Genomic DNA, 17,098 nt, shown 5'->3' with positions numbered 1-17,098 from the left:
TACTTGGAAACAAGTATTTGAGTCCCTTAAGTTTAAGCATTTGACATGTTGTATTTTGAATTTCTGACTCTAAGGAGGAGGAATGCCTGTGTAAAGGCACTGACCCTAAAGGAGGACACCTGGAAGAATTCTTCAAGATTCAGTGACTTTGCCTAATTTACAGTGAAAAGCAAAAATGAGTATGTTATTCCATCTGATGGAATGTACATTACAGGTAGAACTTTATCATCACCGTAGTGTTGCATTTAATTACAAAATTTAAAAATACCCTTTAAATTCTTTAGCATCCTTCTTCTAAAGAGCCCTGTTTGGTCTTGTTCTCATTTTAGAGATAAGGACTCTGACCCTGGGAAAGATTAAATAATGTATACCCACCCGGATTTCCATCTGTGACTAGGTAAACTGGTTGAACCACGGCAATGAACAGTGTCATACTTGCTATAACCTGGGTGGATTTAGAGAGTTTGGAGAAAAGAAAAAGCTGATAGTGTGTGTGCATTTGGGCAGTTGTCCTTGCAAAGTAAATTATGTTATCAGTTGTTTTTAGACACTTTTGTAAGATTGTGTTAAGTGCAATTTCATTTCTCAAAATTAATAGTATTTTCATTTCAATAGTCTTCGTGCTTTCAAAGTTGGAAATTGATCTGTTAAGCTAATCTATTTAGATAAGGATTTACTTTCCAATGGGATATGGACTGCATTGTTTGTTAAAAGAGTGAGGGAAGATTGCATTATATGATAGATTACATAGACTAGTAGATCTATTAGATTATCTATCAGATCTATCAGATTATCAAATTCTAAGGTGGAAGCTACAACAGAAATTCTCACACCCGTTTTTATAGTAGGCTCTTCTGCTTCTAATGAGGATGATGCTTTAAAATGTGGAGAACTTAAATCTTTTCACGTCTCAAAAATTCATATGGATAATACAAAAATACCAATTTTTCTCATTTAAAAAAATTTTTGTAATGCCATATCATTTCAGAAATGTGAAGCACAATAGCTGATGTAGCAGGTTAGTGAGACTAACCAAATCTGTAGCATGGTTGATGCTTTTAAATAGATTTAAATAGATATTAAAAGCATGGCAGTATTTTTGAAAATATAATACTAATGTATATTCTTAAAAAACTTGTATTTTTAAAGAAAATTCTGTATTTAGTTCATTCTTATTGTGCCCATCATTAACATAAATTTGAACTTTTGTCTTATATAAAACCAATTTATTCTTTGAAGTGAAGTGAAAGTCACTCATGGACTATACAGTCCATGGAATTCTCCAGGCCAGAATACTGGAGTGGGTAGCTTTTCCCTTCTCCAGAGGATCTTCCCAACCCAGGGATTTAACCCAGGTCTCCTGCATTGCAGGCGAATTCTTACTAGCTGAGCCACCAGGGAAGCCCTTATTTTTATATTCTTTAGGCACAGTCAGAAAGGAAGAACTTTGAGTTCATTTAATTTTTCGTACTTTTCCCCTTTTGTTTTCAAAGTGAAACCAGAAAAGTGACGTAAATCTAGTCATTTTATTCATCATAAATTTTATTGCTCTGCAAGTTCTGTTCACTAACTTCAAATGTTTTAAATTCTAAATTTTAACAATGATTGATAATAAAGGAACAGGTATATCATTACTTTTAGAAATATTTTAAGTTTTCTTGTAAGTTATTTACTTTAGTCATTCTAGATCCTCTATGATGGAAATTTCTGGTTTAAAAAGATTTGCATAATTTCCCTTCTTATCTTAAAACTCCTTCCATAAGACACAAATGTCAGAGTAAGCCTCAAATTGTCAGGCTACAATTGGAAAGATAAAGTTTGCTTACATTTGCAAGAGTTGGAACTGAAATGACCATCAGTTTAAAGCATAAAGGTAAACAGACTCTGTAAAACAAAATGTGTTATCCTCAGCAGGGAAGCTCGTTGCTTGATAAAGTTAACATTTTCCTCTAAAGTGGCTAATAAATAAAACCAGCCTCTTAACATTTCAGACATAGTATCATTTTCATGGAAAAAGGTATTTTTCACATGTGTAGAATATCTGATTATTACAGTAAGCTTAATAAAGGATGTTTGCAGAATTCACTCCTGAGTTTAGTTCTGGTCCATGTCCTGTAATAACCAGGAGAGATGACCTGGTGTGTTGGGTGAGAGTTGGAAGACGTGGGCTCTAAGATTCTTTGCCATCAAGGATTCTGCAGTGTAAAGAGCATCTGCTAATAGATAGCAGAGTTGGTGCATTGATGTTTTCCATCTTCTTCCTGCCCGGCCACTCCTGAGCGTGAGAGGAGCTGGTCGGCGGGGCGGAGGGTAGTGCCCAGGAGGAGGATGTGTCCCCAGGAGGTGCCGAGCCTGCAGGCCCCAAGATGCTGTGACGGGTGGCTCTGCGCTGCAGAGGCCAGCTGGCCCCTGGTTCCCATTTAGGTAGTACTGGCTGCATTTCCCGACAAAGTAGACATCGACATTTTTATAAATGTCTTTTTGACCACTGAGGGCAGTGGTTATTGTTGTCCAAGGTTTGAGACCTTGGCACTCCCATGGAACGGGCGTTCACTCTGTAGATGCTATTTTAGAAGAGTCCAAAAGAGAACCTTGAGTGGGTTGCAGAGCCAAAACCCCTCCTTGATGCCATGAGAAACCAGTGCCGTTATGAAATGAGGAAACAGGCCTACGTGTGCAAAAGTGGCTGCAGTGTGTGGCTGTCCCGTCACGTCTCTTGGTCCCCTCCGTGGTATGCCACACAGATTTTTCCTGGTTTGGAATTCGAGGTTATGTTCAATCATTTTGCATATTGATCATCTCAGCTGATCAGTGACCTTGGTTAATTGGGTTAGGTGAATAGGCATTCATTTCCATTTTTGGTTTTGTTTTGGTGGAGCACAGCTGCCTGTGTTATATGGTATGTAACTTCTGAGAGCCCACTGGTTTAAGGTCAACTTGGTGGTGGGTGGAGAGAGTTCAATGTCATCAAACAGATTTTAGCAAACAGAAGAAAATTTCACTGGAATATCCTTTTTTCTTGCAAAGACATTCTAGCTTGTTGAGAGAAGCTTCTTACATTACTGTTCTACACAAGCCAGGTGGACATTGTGTTTGGGACGGATACACCTCACACCACCTGGGGAGATATTTGTGCACAGATGTTTAGCTTTTAAACAGTAGTTGCAGACTCTGAGAAACTTCACAATGCCGGGCTGTGTGGCTGGCTCTGCCTTTATCTACTGTCTTTTCTCAAATTTGGAAATACAGAAGTTTCCTCCTTTTATACCTAAAATGCGTTCTCAAATCAGAAATAGTTCCAAGGGCTTAGTAGTTCCACAGTGGCTTAATTTACATTTAAGAAGGCTTATTCATTTATCTTTTGAAGTAACAGACTCCCTTCCCCCAGTTTGAAGACGTGGAAGCCTCGGGGATTACAGGGAAATATGTATTTTCCACAGATGCTTAAAAAAATTCACAGGAAAATGAGGCCTGGGTTGGTGTGGTGGTGCTGAGGAAAAGGGCAGATGAGGATTCGGACTGCAGACCTGGAGGAGTTGCTGTGCAGCCGTCACTGTTGACACCAGGCCACGGGCACTGCTTCTGTGCAGGCGGATTTCCACCCGGCCTGATGGCCCTTCTGCCCAAAGGGTTTCTGTTTCCTTTCCGAGAGTTTAGATCTGCCTGAATTGAACTCTTTCCACTTTTCTACGTCTGAAAAAGTTTTCATTTCTTTTTTGTTTTCAAAATATGTTTTCACACATTATAGATGGACAGGTTTTTTCTTTCAGTACTTTGAAAGTGTAGTTTCACTGTCTTTTCTTGCTTCAGTGTTTGCAATGACAAGGTTATCATTGTACATAATGCATTTTTTCTCTTTTTATGATTCTGTCACTGCTTTTTAAGCAGTATGAATAGATTTGCCTGGGGTGCTGTTTTCTTCCCGTTTCTTGTGTTTGGGATTTATCTAGTGTTTTGAACCTGTGAGTTATAGTTTTTGTCAAATGTGGACAATGTTTGATCATTATTTCTTCATTTGTTTTTCTTTGTCTCCCTCACCCTGCCCCGACTCTATTTCAGGCAACTGTATGTTCTGCAAGAGTCAGACACGACTTAGCGACTAAACCACCACTATAAGTTTCCCAGAGCTAACTGGTGCTCTTTTTTATACCCTCCCATCTTTTATTTTTTCATTGTATAGTTTCTATTTCTGTGTCTTTGGGTTCATTAATTCTTTTTCTTCTGTGATGTGGGATCTGCCATTTATCTCATCCAATGGTCTTTTCACATCAGACTGTAGTTTTCAAGTCTAGAATTTGATTTGGGTCTTCGTTTTTAAAATATGTTCCAAATGTCTTCTTAACAATTTCATCTTTCCTCTAGTTTCTTGAACATGAGGATTAGTTATCACAGCTGTGTTAATGTCCTGCTCATTCTATCACCTGTATCACTTCTGCATCTGATTTCATTGCTTGGTTTTTATCTTTGTGACTGGTTTTATTTTTCTCCTTCTTTGCACGCCTGTGGTTTTTCACCAGGTTGTGTTGTGAATCTTATTTTATAAGCCGTTGGACACTTTTTTCATCTTGAACTAAGACTTTCTACCCCAGCTGGTGACAGCAAGGACTGTTCCTGGACCACTTGGAGCTTCTCGGAGAGCTTTCTGTGCTTTTTTCCAGGTAGTTCTTTCGCTGGCCCTGGGTCATTTCCTTAGCGGAAGCCTCAGGGGACACTCCGTTGGCCTCCCGAGCAGCTGGCCTCTGGGCAGCCCTCTCTGTGCTCTGCCCTCACACTGCCGTAGCCTTTCTCTCCCAGGACCCTCAGTTCTGTCCCCCACTGCCCTGGGGAGACTGAAGTCTCTGCCTGGTTCCCCATCCTGTCTGCAGCCCCACCCTTCAGACAATAAAGTGGGCAGGCATGGGGCTCACCTTGACTGTTCCCCTCTCACAGCTTCTTTCTGTCCAGTGCCTGGAAACCAGTTTTTTAAATTGTATTTTGTCCCAGCTTCTTCTTTGTTTCAAACAGGAGAGTAAATCCTATACCTTTATTCCGCTTGGTAAGAAGTAGAAATGGATGATCATTTTTGGAAATGAAATTATACTTTGTCTTTTCTAAAATTCCAGTGCAGAGATTAATAGTGTGTTTTGCTGCTGTTCCACAGCCAGAGAGTAAATAGTACAAGGTCTCAGAGCAGCATATTCCCCTGTGTTCAAAGAAAAATAAAGACAGCCCAGTATTCAAAAAATAGCTTGTTTTAATTTGAAGTGGAACAGAATGAGTATTTTTTCCTCAGTGTTCAAGTCAGATTGCTTGTAGATAAATCAAAAGGCTTTGATATCATTAGCAAAGCATTCTTGCCAGCCTGGGGACAAATACAACTGTTCTTGGAAAAGGTTTGTGGGTGTGCTTAGGGCTTCCTTGTTATTTTCCCTCCCTTTGAGTGGATAAAGAAGCTTATTTATTTTTATAGTAATGTTTCCTCAAAGTGATTGTGTAGCAACAGTAGAACATAACACTCTACATTTCAAAGCAGGAACACATTGAGCTTTGTACTCGGCCCAGGGCATGATATCCAAACTACAGAAGTGTTTAACATGGTAAGAAGCTGAGTGAGGTTCCTGTTTCCTGACTTGTTTTTTAAGTGTGGTTGATACCATGCTCTTGTTAGAGGATAGTCAGAAACAGAACACCGGTGGGTTTTTTAACTGCCTGCTGCCTGTCAGTGTCTGAGCACGCCGGGTGGGCGCGGTGGCTGTCATGCTGCCTCCTGTAACGGTTTGCTTTGCATGCTGGGCACGTATGTCTGCTGCAGAGGCGCCCCGCGGGGTACTGTGCGCCCGTGTGACCGGCATCTCCCAGCCTTGGCCTCAGTTTCCCCTGCCTCACAGGGTGGAGGCCAGGACTGTTTGCACTGTTTTCAGACTGGCACAAACATTGCTTGCTGTAGGCAGGTAAAGCCCCGTGGACATAGAAGTTGAATTTAGGTTGGCTGCTGTTTTCTTTGGGCATCTTTCATCGTGTATTTTTAAAAAGTATTTATTTGTTTTTGGCTGCATTGGATCTTAGCTGCAACACGTGGGACCTTTGCTGTGGTGCGTGGGCACACGGGCTTTGTTGCCTCCTGGCATGTGGGATCTTAGTTTTCCAACCAGGGATTGAACCTGTGTCCCCTGCATTGGAAGGCAGATTCTTAACCACTGGACCACCAGGAAAGTCCCCATCATGTATTTTTAACTTGCAAAACAGTCTGTGCTGAGAGCTCTGTTGGCACTGTTACACTTTGAAAACAAGCAAATAAATATGTGTGTGTATATATATATATATGTACATACATATATGCATTTCCCAGAACATCTTTTGTTTGAAGAAACCATAAAATATGCAGGTGAGAGGACTTGTCTGTCCTTGAACGGCCTGCTAGGGCTTACGTCGTCCATTTGGTGATATTCCCTCCCTGCCCTCCGGCTCCAGGCGGCCCCCCACCTCCGCCCACCCGCTGTCCTGTTGGGTGAGCACAGACAGGAAATCAAGGAAATGTGAACCGGGTCCTTGGACTTTTGGCAGCGGGTCTCATTAGAAGTTGAGCAGGGGATGAGTTCAGGAATGATTTTCTGGGCCTGACCTCCTCGTTTCTCAGCACCACCCCCCACCGTAACGCTTACAGGGCTCACAGGGAATTAGTGTAAAGTGATGGGGAAACTGCCATCGAGCCTTCATCTCTAGTTGATAACCCTGACTTTGAAGACTAGTCTTTAAATACACATTGTCATTTTTGGGAAAAAAAAGTTACTTTAAAAATTAGTTTCTTGCGTCAGGGGTTTACCATACATGTCCTAGATCTACTTGAAGTGCATACAGTCTGCAGTGTGCGTGACCCCAAGGCAGACCGCTTCTGTGTCAGCGGCCAGCCCAGATCTAACCACCCAGGTAGCAGCCCAGTGATGGCAGAACTGAGAATGCAGGCCGTGGGAAAGAGGGCCTGCTCTCCTTTTCTCATTTCTATTTCAGGATTTTTAGCAACAAGTCCTCGGACTTTCCTGGTGGCTCAGACGGTAAAGAATCTGCCTGCAATGCAGGAGACCCAGATTCAATCCCTGGGTCATGAAGATCCCCCGGAGGAGGGCATGGCAACCCATTCCAGTACTCTTGCCTGGAGAATCCCTGGACAGAGGAGCCTGGTGGGCTTCAGTCCATAGGGTCATAGAGTCAGACACGACTGATTAATGCTTTCATTTTCCTCATGCTTAAATTAGAATGTGCTGCTCAAGTTGAACAGAGGTCATGGAGACGTCTTCCTGCCTCTCCACATCCGCGTGATGAGCACTGTTCTCCACATGTGGTGCGTCTGTGGGACTGTGCGTGAGTCTGAGGGTTTCCCAAGAAGGAAGGGAAAATGAGTGCAAATAAAAATGTTGAAAGCAGATATTTAATTATGTCCTACTTGACAATAGACTTTACCATGAAAAAAAAAAGCCATTCTTGTATAAATACGCCTTGTGTTAATGTTAACATTTGTGAAGTGGATGGAGTTCTCATGGTTTGTTGCTCATTTGATTTTTTTCTTGTCTTTGGTTTTAAAAGAAATGCCATAATTTTAAGAAGGTCAGAGTGAAGTACGAGTCCTCATCCCTCTGCCGAGCAGCGATGGCCCCTGATGCCCTCCCATCCTGCTCCCGCTAGACTCTGTGTGGGAGGCGCAGGCCTTACAGACCGCCTCCTGAACCCCATCTCTTGGGGGCTCCTCCCCTGTGACATGGGGCCCACCCCATCCTGCACTCAGCGAGGCTCTCTTGGGGGTTGGTCCCACTTCCTTGCTCCCCACTCTCCCATCTTGGCTGCCCAAGGTGCTCTTACTTCAGAGTGCAGACTGTCTCAGTGCTCAGGAAGCTTGTGCGGGGCCCCAACTTCAGAGTACATGAGCAGTCACTCTCCCACGCAGCCGTCACGCCTCCCTTCCCTGCCACTGCCCCGCCTTCTGTAAGGACATTGTTGCCCACTGCCGCCCTCCCTGCACAGCCACATCTCATGGCCCGTCAGTGAGCATCTCACATCCTCCCACACATCCATCTTCCCCAAACCCAGGAAAGCCTGAGCTGATGTGAGTGCTCGTGAATCCCCCACCTTTAATCCTGAAACCAAATGCCAGCTCATCCAAGAAACTTCTCCTAGGTTCCCCCAAAGAATAGATAGCGTTTGGCATAAAAATACCATAGTTTCAGGCTGGTAACCCAATAGGGGAAAATCCTGGCATAAAAATGCCTGAATTGGGAGTCACTAGTTCCTTATACAAATGGCAGCCAACTCCAGTATTCTTGCCTGGAGAATCCCAGGGACGGGGAGCCTGGGGGGCTGCCGTCTGGGGGATCGCACAGAGTCGGACACGACTGAAGCGACTTAGCAGCAGCAGCAGTTCCTTATACAAGCAGTCTTCTTGTCTGGGGTTCTGGAGACAAACAGGAGAGTGTTTCCATGGGAGTTGGTGGATCAGTTGTGCTGCAGTATAGGTATCCCTCACTTTTTGAAAATTTATGTCCTAAGATAATTGCTTCTTCATTTATGCCATTTTGGATCAGGAAAGGACGCATAGGAATACCCTACTTTTAGATAGTGGGGGCAGTCTCTCATCCTTTTTTTTGCTCATTTCACCATTAATTTATATCTAGCTGCTTTATTCAGAATTCCCTGTAGCACAGTAAGATTATAGTGATACCTCGAAGAAAGCAAATGCTACAATGAGAAGAGACCCTTTAACTGGGAAGTAACCTTGCCACCCAGAGGTGACTCATGGTGGAGTTATTTTCATATTGTGAAATGGAGGCCTTGTTCAGCAGGCCTTCTCCTTGTAGTACAGCAGGGAAACCGAGAGTTAGATTAGGGACTGTCTGCTGTCAGCCTGCTGATATATTTGGCACTTAAGAAAGTAAATAGAACACATTTAACTTTCGGTATTATTTAAATAGTGATTGCATACTGCTTTTTTTCTTGCTAGTATGTTCTACTGTGGTCTTCCTCAAAGAAATCATTCAGTTGCACTTTTCACAGTCACCTCTACTATTGTTAGCAAATTTGTGAAGACGTCACTTCAGAGTCCCAGCTGGCACCAGTAAGAGTTTTTCTCTTAAAAATATTTGGTTAATTAGGACTTCATTTAAAACCATCGCCCCACAAGGAAGGCTTGACCGCTGCAAGACTCTCAGAGCATCCATCCATTAGCAAAGCCAGCTCTGCCCCTTGAGAGGCCAGGCCCTGGCGAGGTGAGGAGTCGGCAGCACGAGGGCCAGCCTGCTCTGTGCCCGTGGCTGGCCGAAGGGTGAGGAGCCTGCTGGCAGCCTGCTCTGTACCTGCGGCTGGCCGGAGGGTGAGGAGCGTGCGGGCATCCTGCTCTGTGCCTGCAGCCGGCTGCAGTGGGTGAGGAGCCTGCCCGCCAGCCCTGCCCGCTGTGGGTGCTCCGAGCCCAGGCTCTTGGTCCCCTTGAGTGTCCGAGGTGCTCGGTGGGGGAGAGAAGATGGCATTTGGGGCGATTCTTCCTGAAATATGTGACGATTCCACCGTGTGAAGAGACAAGTAATGGGTGTTTTCCTGGTCTCACACACGAGGTGGCCCTTCTTTGAAACTCCTGAGCGCTTTTCCTTTGCCGGCCTTCTGTTACCTCCTGAAAGCTCACCTCCCAGCCAGGGTAGGGGCGTCTGTCTGATGCAGACATGGATGGCTTGAAGGGTGGGCCTTGGTGGAAATGGGCCATTTAGATGCAATGAGAAAACACAGTCTGTTCCTGCAGTTCTCCTGATTTGGGGTCAGGGGCTTTCTTGGTGGGGGGAGGGCAGAAAGTGCATCAGGCCGGCTGTTCCTTCTGTATTATTAAATAATTAGAAGATAATTATGTTTAGCAGTTTTCAGTTGCTTCTTCTCAAAGCAGTAAAGGGATTTTCCAAGAATTCAGCTAAGTGTCTTGGGAAAGCTATTTGAAACAATTAGCAGATGTGCTTCTCATTTTTGATTCTGAAATACCTTTCCCTCCAGTCTCTGCTTGGAAATTAAGGGTTTTTCAGGTTCTCTTTTTTTCTTTTTAGTAAAGGTAGAAACTTGTTTTCATGAAGCAAATTGTGAAATGTTTGCCGATTCCTAGAGCTCGGTGAGTTTTGGAAAGGGTGGTAGTCCAACCTTCCTTTTGTAACCTATGGATTTAGCGTTTCTTTGTGTTCTGCCCCAGAAGGGCCATGTGTCCAGTCTGTGGTCCCAGGAGGTGCTCAAGTGGGACGCAGCCCATGGGTGTTGAGCTCCAAGACTTTGACTTTTATCTGGGACCTGCTCTTATGTTCATGCATTATATTTCCCATCAAAATCTGTAAGTAGGCAGCTCATTGCTGTTCTAACCCCAAAATAGCACAAAAGTACATATTGGGTGTGCTGCAGTGGGTGGGACCATTTTTTGGTGAATGCCACTATTGAAATATGATAAAATGCTTTTTGTTAAGGAGGCAGCATCTCTTTTGCTGGATCGGAACCCTTGTACGGCAGGAGGAACTCAGGGCGGTGTAGTGGGGGCCCTGGGGTCAGTGTGTGCTGGGCCTTGGCAGATTGCATCTGCACTGAGTCCTAGGGACTCCACTGGCTCTTCTAAACTAGCTGGAGAAGTCCCACCAAGCGAACATCCAGCAGGTTCCTGTGGGCCTGTGCCTGGATATGGAGGTTGGTTCCTTCAGGACTTTTTCCCTCATCTCATCACCATTAACTTGCCACACCTGCTGTGGGTGCCTGATAAGATTTCAAAAGAGAACTTTACTTTTCTCCCATTTCCCTCTTTCTGCTTTCCAAACCCAAGATGTATTACAATTTGAGCAAATCTAAAAAGCCAGTACTTAAAATTGCTGGTATTTTTATAACATACTTCTAAAGGATATACCACATGTATTATTCAACTGTTTACATTTTTTTTTACTCTATATATTTAATATTCAAAAGTGTGTACTGGAAAAAATCTGCTTTTATTCCCAAGGACAGTTCTGAGAGGTGACTCGCCTGTGTCATTAGCCATATTTTACAGATAATATGACTTACGTTCTCATTCATAGTAGTCGGGTGGCTTATCCAGGCACATGCACTCAGTGGAGACAGAGGCAGGTTTGAACACTTCAGTCTTTGTAGATCTCAGGCTCTTCCTATTTGACTTCCACACATGCCAGCTGTCCTTTATGTGTATGTTTGTGTGTACCTATACACGTGTGGGAGTGTGCACCCCCCACACCTACAGACACACCACACACATGTCCTGCTCACCCACGTCTCGGGGCAGGGCAGCGTGAAGACAGAGCAGCCGTGTGGGTGCTGTTAAGGTGCACGTGGGCCCACCTCCAGGTGGTCAGTGTCCCCCATTCGGCACTCGCAGAAGCCAGGACCGTGGGGGTCTGGGAATCGCCTTGTGTGGTCAAAGGCTGAGTGCGCTTCGTCCTAAGGCTTTCCGAGTCACTGCTGGGTTTATCGAGCACTGCTGCTGTGCTCACTGTGGCTTGTCTTGGCCTTGCAGGCAGGACGGCAGCACTTTCGAACCTGAGGGTCACATCTTTATGGAATAGGTGCTGGTGACAAGGGCCCTTGGGAGTGGGGACTGAACTTTACCTGCCATGGGACACATTGTGGCCAAATCCTTATTCCCACCGACTATCTGAGGCAGAGCAGCTTGGGCTGTTTGTGTGGGTTTCATGGCAATGGCAACCCACTCCAGTACTCTTGACTGGAAAATCCCATGGACGGAGGAGCTTGGTAGGCTGCTGTCCATGGGGTCGCTAGGGGTTGGACACGACTGAGCAACTTCACTTTCACTTTTCACTTTCATGCACTGGAGAAGGAAATGGCAACCCACTCCAGTGTTCTTGCCTGGAGGATCCCAGGGATAGGGAGCCTAGTGGGCTGCCGTCTATGGGGTCACACAGTCGGACACGACTGAATCGACTTAGTGGCAGCAGCAGTATCACTCTGTTTCAGGAACTCTCCAGGGTGGGCGCGTTGCTCTAGGGATGCAGTCCTCATGTCTGAGGAGCAGAGAGGAAGCGTGCGGACGTCCGCCCAGAGGGCATGAGGGCGGCTTGGGCCCCTCACTCCCTGTCGTGCCTCGTCCCCTAGCACAGAGCGCAGCAGAACCAGCAGACACAGAGTGAGTGAACGAGCGAGTGAGCGAGTGAAAGGAAGATTACCCAGTGGGTCAGGCGCAATACAGGGTTCAAGGGACCATGCAGCAGATGTACCTGAGGGACAGGAAGTGGAGGGGAAGCACAGGCCACAGAGGTGTGGCCCGGTCACCTTCCCACACCATTGACTCCCCTCTGACCACAGGCTGCTGTTTCCAGGGTCAGGGGAGGATGTGTTCCTGTGGCTCGGTCCTACCTTGTGTCAGAAACTGTCCCCCTCACAAGGGTACCTTGGCCATGAGGGCGTCAGGTGGGAGCTGACTTCTGGGCACATCCCACTGAATAGTGGCCACACCCTCCTCACATTTAAAGTGAAGTCGCTCAGTTCTTTGCGACCCCATGGATAGTAGCCTGCACCCAAACTCCTCCGTCCATGGGATTTTCAAGGCAAGAGTGCTGGAGTGGGTTGCCATTTCCTTCTCCAGGGAATCTTCCCAACCCAGGGATCGAACCCAGGTCTCTCACATTGTAGACAGACACTTTACCATCTGAGCCACCAGGGAAGTCTAGGAATCCTAAGGTGGAAGAAAATGTCAGGAGAGAGCCAGAGAGATGGAGCTCAGTGATTCCACTTGGCCTTGAAGGTGGAGGAGAGGTCGGCCAAGGAGGGAGTGGCCCTGGAGACTAGAAAAGGCAGGGAGACGAGTTCACCCCAGGAGCCTCCAGAAGGGGAGGTGGCCCTGCTAATGCCTCGGCTCTAGCTCAGTGAGCCCAGTGCTGGGATTCTGACCTCCAGGACCTTAAGGTGATAAATTTGTGTGGCTTTAAGCCACTTTTGTGTTAATATGTTACTGCTGCCAGAAGAAACTCTTTCTTGCTCCCAGGCTGTGACTCAGGGCGTCCACACGGCCCCGGCTGCAGTGAGAGAGGCCTGAGAGAGGCGGCCTCCCTGTTCCCAGCCTGGTGGTCAAGGAGCAGAGCCCAGCTCTGTGTTGCAGTGTTAAAACAGAGTGGCCTGAGCTGCAGAGATGGGCATATGCGATGTCTGTGTGGTGCACTTTGCCCGATTTCTGTTCTGTTCTCAGGAGACAAGCATCCAGATGGAGAATTCCCAAATAACTCTTGGCCCAAAAGCAACATCTTACTGACTTGAAACAGGAAAATAACTTTGAAAGTTTCCCTGATGAACAAAGACGCCTTTGTGTGTGGTACTAGCCAGAGTCAGCCACGCGCCCCGGTCATGTGGCGCACGTGTTCCCGGTGCTGGTATAAGAGTGTGCCTGAGATCCCTCCCTGTGGAACACAGGGAGGGTCTCAGCCTTTGGCCCAGGCAAGTGGTGCTGCTCGCCAGAAATGGGGGTGCGCTGCCGCGTGGCCTCTGTATCCAACATGTGGGGTTCAGAGGTCAGTAAGGGAGCATTCCCCATGGCTGTTGGAGGTGCCCCTTCCACCTGGTGGTGCAAAAGGACCGCAGCTGGGTTCGCCGGAGGTGCAGCAGTGGCAGGGTGCTTTATAGAGCGGAAAGGTGTGATTTCCTTAGAAGCAAGCTGTTCCTTTTAAAATGAGCACGTTGAGGCCTAATGAATGGGGAACTAAGGGTGAGCGGCGTTGGCTGCCTGGGAGGTGAGTCTGAGCCAGTGTTCCGAGGCTCCTCTGGAGACTGGCGCCCTGCGGAGCTGAGCTCAGTCCTGCGCCCACTCTCCAGCCCCACGGTGCAAGCATCGCCACTGTTGTCCTTCCTCTGCAGATGAGGACCCAGGCTCAGACACGCACCTGGTGGTACAACGCGAGATGCTGACCCTGGGGTTGACCCTGGGGTCCGGAAGCTGCGGCCTGGGTGGCCTAAGATCCCGGTGTGCGCAGGACGGTACGTGTGGCCGGATGCCCCCAGAGCACCTCTGTGCCCCTGGGGTCGCGGCACTCACAGGACTGCCCTCCCTGGCTGAGGGGAGGCCGTCACCCCAAAGAGTTTTCATTTGTTAAAATAAGTTCCCTAAGAGGGGACAGCTTTCCCCTTCACCCAGAGTGATGCCTACACCCTCCTGTGTGTGGCCGAAGCTCTAAGGGGGCAGGGTGAGGATGGTGTGTCATCAAGTTACTCAGATACTCAGATCACAAGTGCTGACTCTACTTCTGTAAAAGCGCGTAGGCTCTGCTATTGTTGAGATACTAGGAATAAAATAAAACTGAAAAGTAGAGTTTAGTAAGGTGAGAAATAGTTAAAGTAGACATGTAGTGGTGTTTGAAATAAAATGAATTGTATTTGGACACGTAGGAAGTCTCCCCAGTGTCGCAGGGGGGCTGCCTGACAGGTGCCCTGCGCTGACAAGTCTGCATCGCTGCAGGGTCTGGGGAGGCCCTCGGGGGTGCCTGGTGCAGGTGCCAGCCAGTGGCAGGACACGCCCACTGAATGGGGTTTTGTCCCCATGATCTGGAGACTGTTCTCTTGGTGAGTGTTGGTCATCAGTCCCCTGTGGCCCAGGAGACCTGGAAGCTGTCTTCCCAGATGGGAATGGCATTCTGTGGGAAGGAGAAAAGCCTTTCTCCTCCTGCTGATGGGAACCTGCTGTGTCCTGAGCTGCCCACTCTGTGCCCGGGGCCTGCTGAGGGACGTCCGTGGGTCGGCCCTTCTCCTGACAGTGACCTGCTCAGAGGTGTCCCTGGGCCTGGGGTTGTCTGTCCCAGCTTTCCTGGCAGCTGCTCGTGCCGGCGAGAAGCCTAATACACAGGTGTGTACCCTGTGAATTTTTTCCTGAAAAATGACATTTCCGATACTAAAGTTTCAAGAGCCACTGAAGGAGTTAGGCACCTGTCCAAGGTGAGTTTGAGTGAGTGCTGCTGCCCTTTCCACCCAGGAGGGCATTGTCCTGAGGCCCAGTTGGCACATTCCAGGGACAGCAGGTGGGTTCCCTGCAGAGGACACCTGTGCAGGGCACATGTAGCTGCAGCCACACCCAGGATGCCTGCCAGGCCGGGGGTCATGTGCCCCATGGAGAGAACCAGGGTGGTCTGCGGAAGGGTGAGTACAGACCCTCTCTGAGGTGAGCCAGCCCCACATGTGCAGGGTCAGAGCCCCAACCCTGCCGTGGGAGCCCTGCGTGCCGGGTGTGGCTGTTTGCACAAGTGGGATCCGACGGCCGTGGCTGTGGCCATGTGTGTGAAGGAGCCTGTGACACTGTTCTTTGTGCCTGTTCTTTGGCTCCAGTACAAACCCTTTGCACAGGTCAAATTTTTCCCAGCGGATTTCATGACACATGACTTCAGTTAAGGAATAACATGGCTAAAGAAACATTTCCGGTTATATTGGGCAGTAATATTAGTGCTGGTACTTATCTGGCAGTCTTTGGGAAAATAAGTATTTCTATCAATAGCAGTAAAGACTGAAGCCAAAATCAGAAATCGAATTCAATGGTATTTAGACTGTTAGAGGCATAAGCAGAAGTCCAAACGCATTAACATGATTTCTGTTCCTATTTACAAGCCCTTTCAACCACAAATCACTGAGGTGGGTTGAGGGAAGACCCGTCTGTCCCTCATCTCAGGAAGCTCCGTTGGGAGTGCAGAGTCGCCACGGTTGCGTGTTCAGGACCGGACCAGCTGGCGGTCCTTTCGCTGCGTGGCCTGTGGGGGTCACCCTGAGGCGCTTGGCCTCGTGGAGCGAGCTCAGCCGTGTGACGCTGAGGCACTGCTGAGGTGGGGAGACCCCCAGCTGGTTCAGCTCCTTGGAGGAGGTGTGCTTCTCAACTTTGCACATTTGTGTAGCATCAAAAGATATTCTGAATGTAACACGTAACCTATTCAATTTCCCAAAAAAAAAAAGAAAAAAATTTTTTTAAATAAAGATAGATGAGATGTATGTGTGTGTGTGTGTGTCTGGCTCTTTGCGACCCCATGGACTGTAGGACGCCAGGCTCCTCTGTCCATGGGATTCTCTAGGCAAGAATACTAGAGTGGGTTGTCATGCCCTCCTCCAGAGGATCTTCCTGACCCAGGGATCGAACCTGCATCTCTTGCGTCTCCTACGTTGGCAGGTGGATTCTTTATCATTTGTGCCACTTAATTTAGTAATTCCCATTTCTTAGCATTTTTGCCCCTAGTAACCTTAAACTGGAAAGCACAGGTTACTTTAGCTTCAAGCTTCCTTTCTCTGTGTGGTTTTGGAGCAGCTCTTCCCTCTTCCAGCCATGAATCTCGGGGTGTTGGCTTCACGCCTTTTGACTCTCAGCATCTTTGTTCTTAACGTGGGCGCGGCCTGCCCTCTCAGGGCACTGCAGGCACGTCTGGTGACAGGGACCCTGCACCCGTGGCACAAGGAGAAGGGGACCGTCGGCATGGCTGAGCTTGCTACGTGCTGCCCGAGGAGGGGTTAAGTCTGTTCTGAGTTCCAGCACTGTTGCTCGTTTTCAGAAAATTATTGGGTGAAATCAGTTTCCTGAGGTTACTGCCACCATTACCGCGCCATTCCTGGAGGCAGTTGGGATCAGACTCCCAACCTGTGAGTTCCAGAGGTGTCTTCCATCACGCAAACTGCATCAAAAAAAATGTCACTGGAGCATAGTTCATATTTTAACACCCCTTCTGTTCCAGGGCTGAATCTTCTGAAGGACAGAGCTTGTTTGAGGTCATTCACTGTGCTTGCCATGACCGAGGGACGTCTGCAATAAATACATTGTGGAGAAATGTTACTGCGATGCTTTTTAGGAGAACTTTATATGGATAAGAGGTTGCTTGTGTGATTCCTTATTCTCCTTGGCGGGAGAACTCGCCGTGGTGTTGGTCAGGGAATGACCCGAAAGTCTGTGCTTCTCCATAAGCCCTGGAGCAGACACCCCTGACACCATACCCCAGTGGATGGAAAAACTTCTCTAGCCTGTAGTCTCCTCGAATGTCAGACGAGGGGATTTGTCGTGAGTAAAGGCTTCTCATATTCAAAATTCAGATTCAGAGGAGGGGGGGACTCTGGTGAATCGGGGACCTGAAGTCAAACGTGTCTC

The 17,098-nt window shown here is 47.4% G+C and overlaps 1 protein-coding gene across 4 annotated transcripts in view; it reads left to right on the top strand.

The window, feature by feature from the left end:
- Positions 1-17,098, top strand: part of ATP10A (ATPase phospholipid transporting 10A (putative)) — a 186,710-nt gene that overhangs the window by 40,670 nt on the left and 128,942 nt on the right. The window lies entirely within an intron of this gene.

Source organism: Bos indicus x Bos taurus, chromosome 21, assembly GCF_003369695.1.
Source record: "Bos indicus x Bos taurus breed Angus x Brahman F1 hybrid chromosome 21, Bos_hybrid_MaternalHap_v2.0, whole genome shotgun sequence".
NCBI classification, from domain to species: domain Eukaryota; kingdom Metazoa; phylum Chordata; class Mammalia; order Artiodactyla; family Bovidae; genus Bos; species Bos indicus x Bos taurus.
The sequence above is the reverse complement of the archived record's forward strand: the minus strand, read 5'-3'. Positions and strand labels throughout refer to the sequence as shown.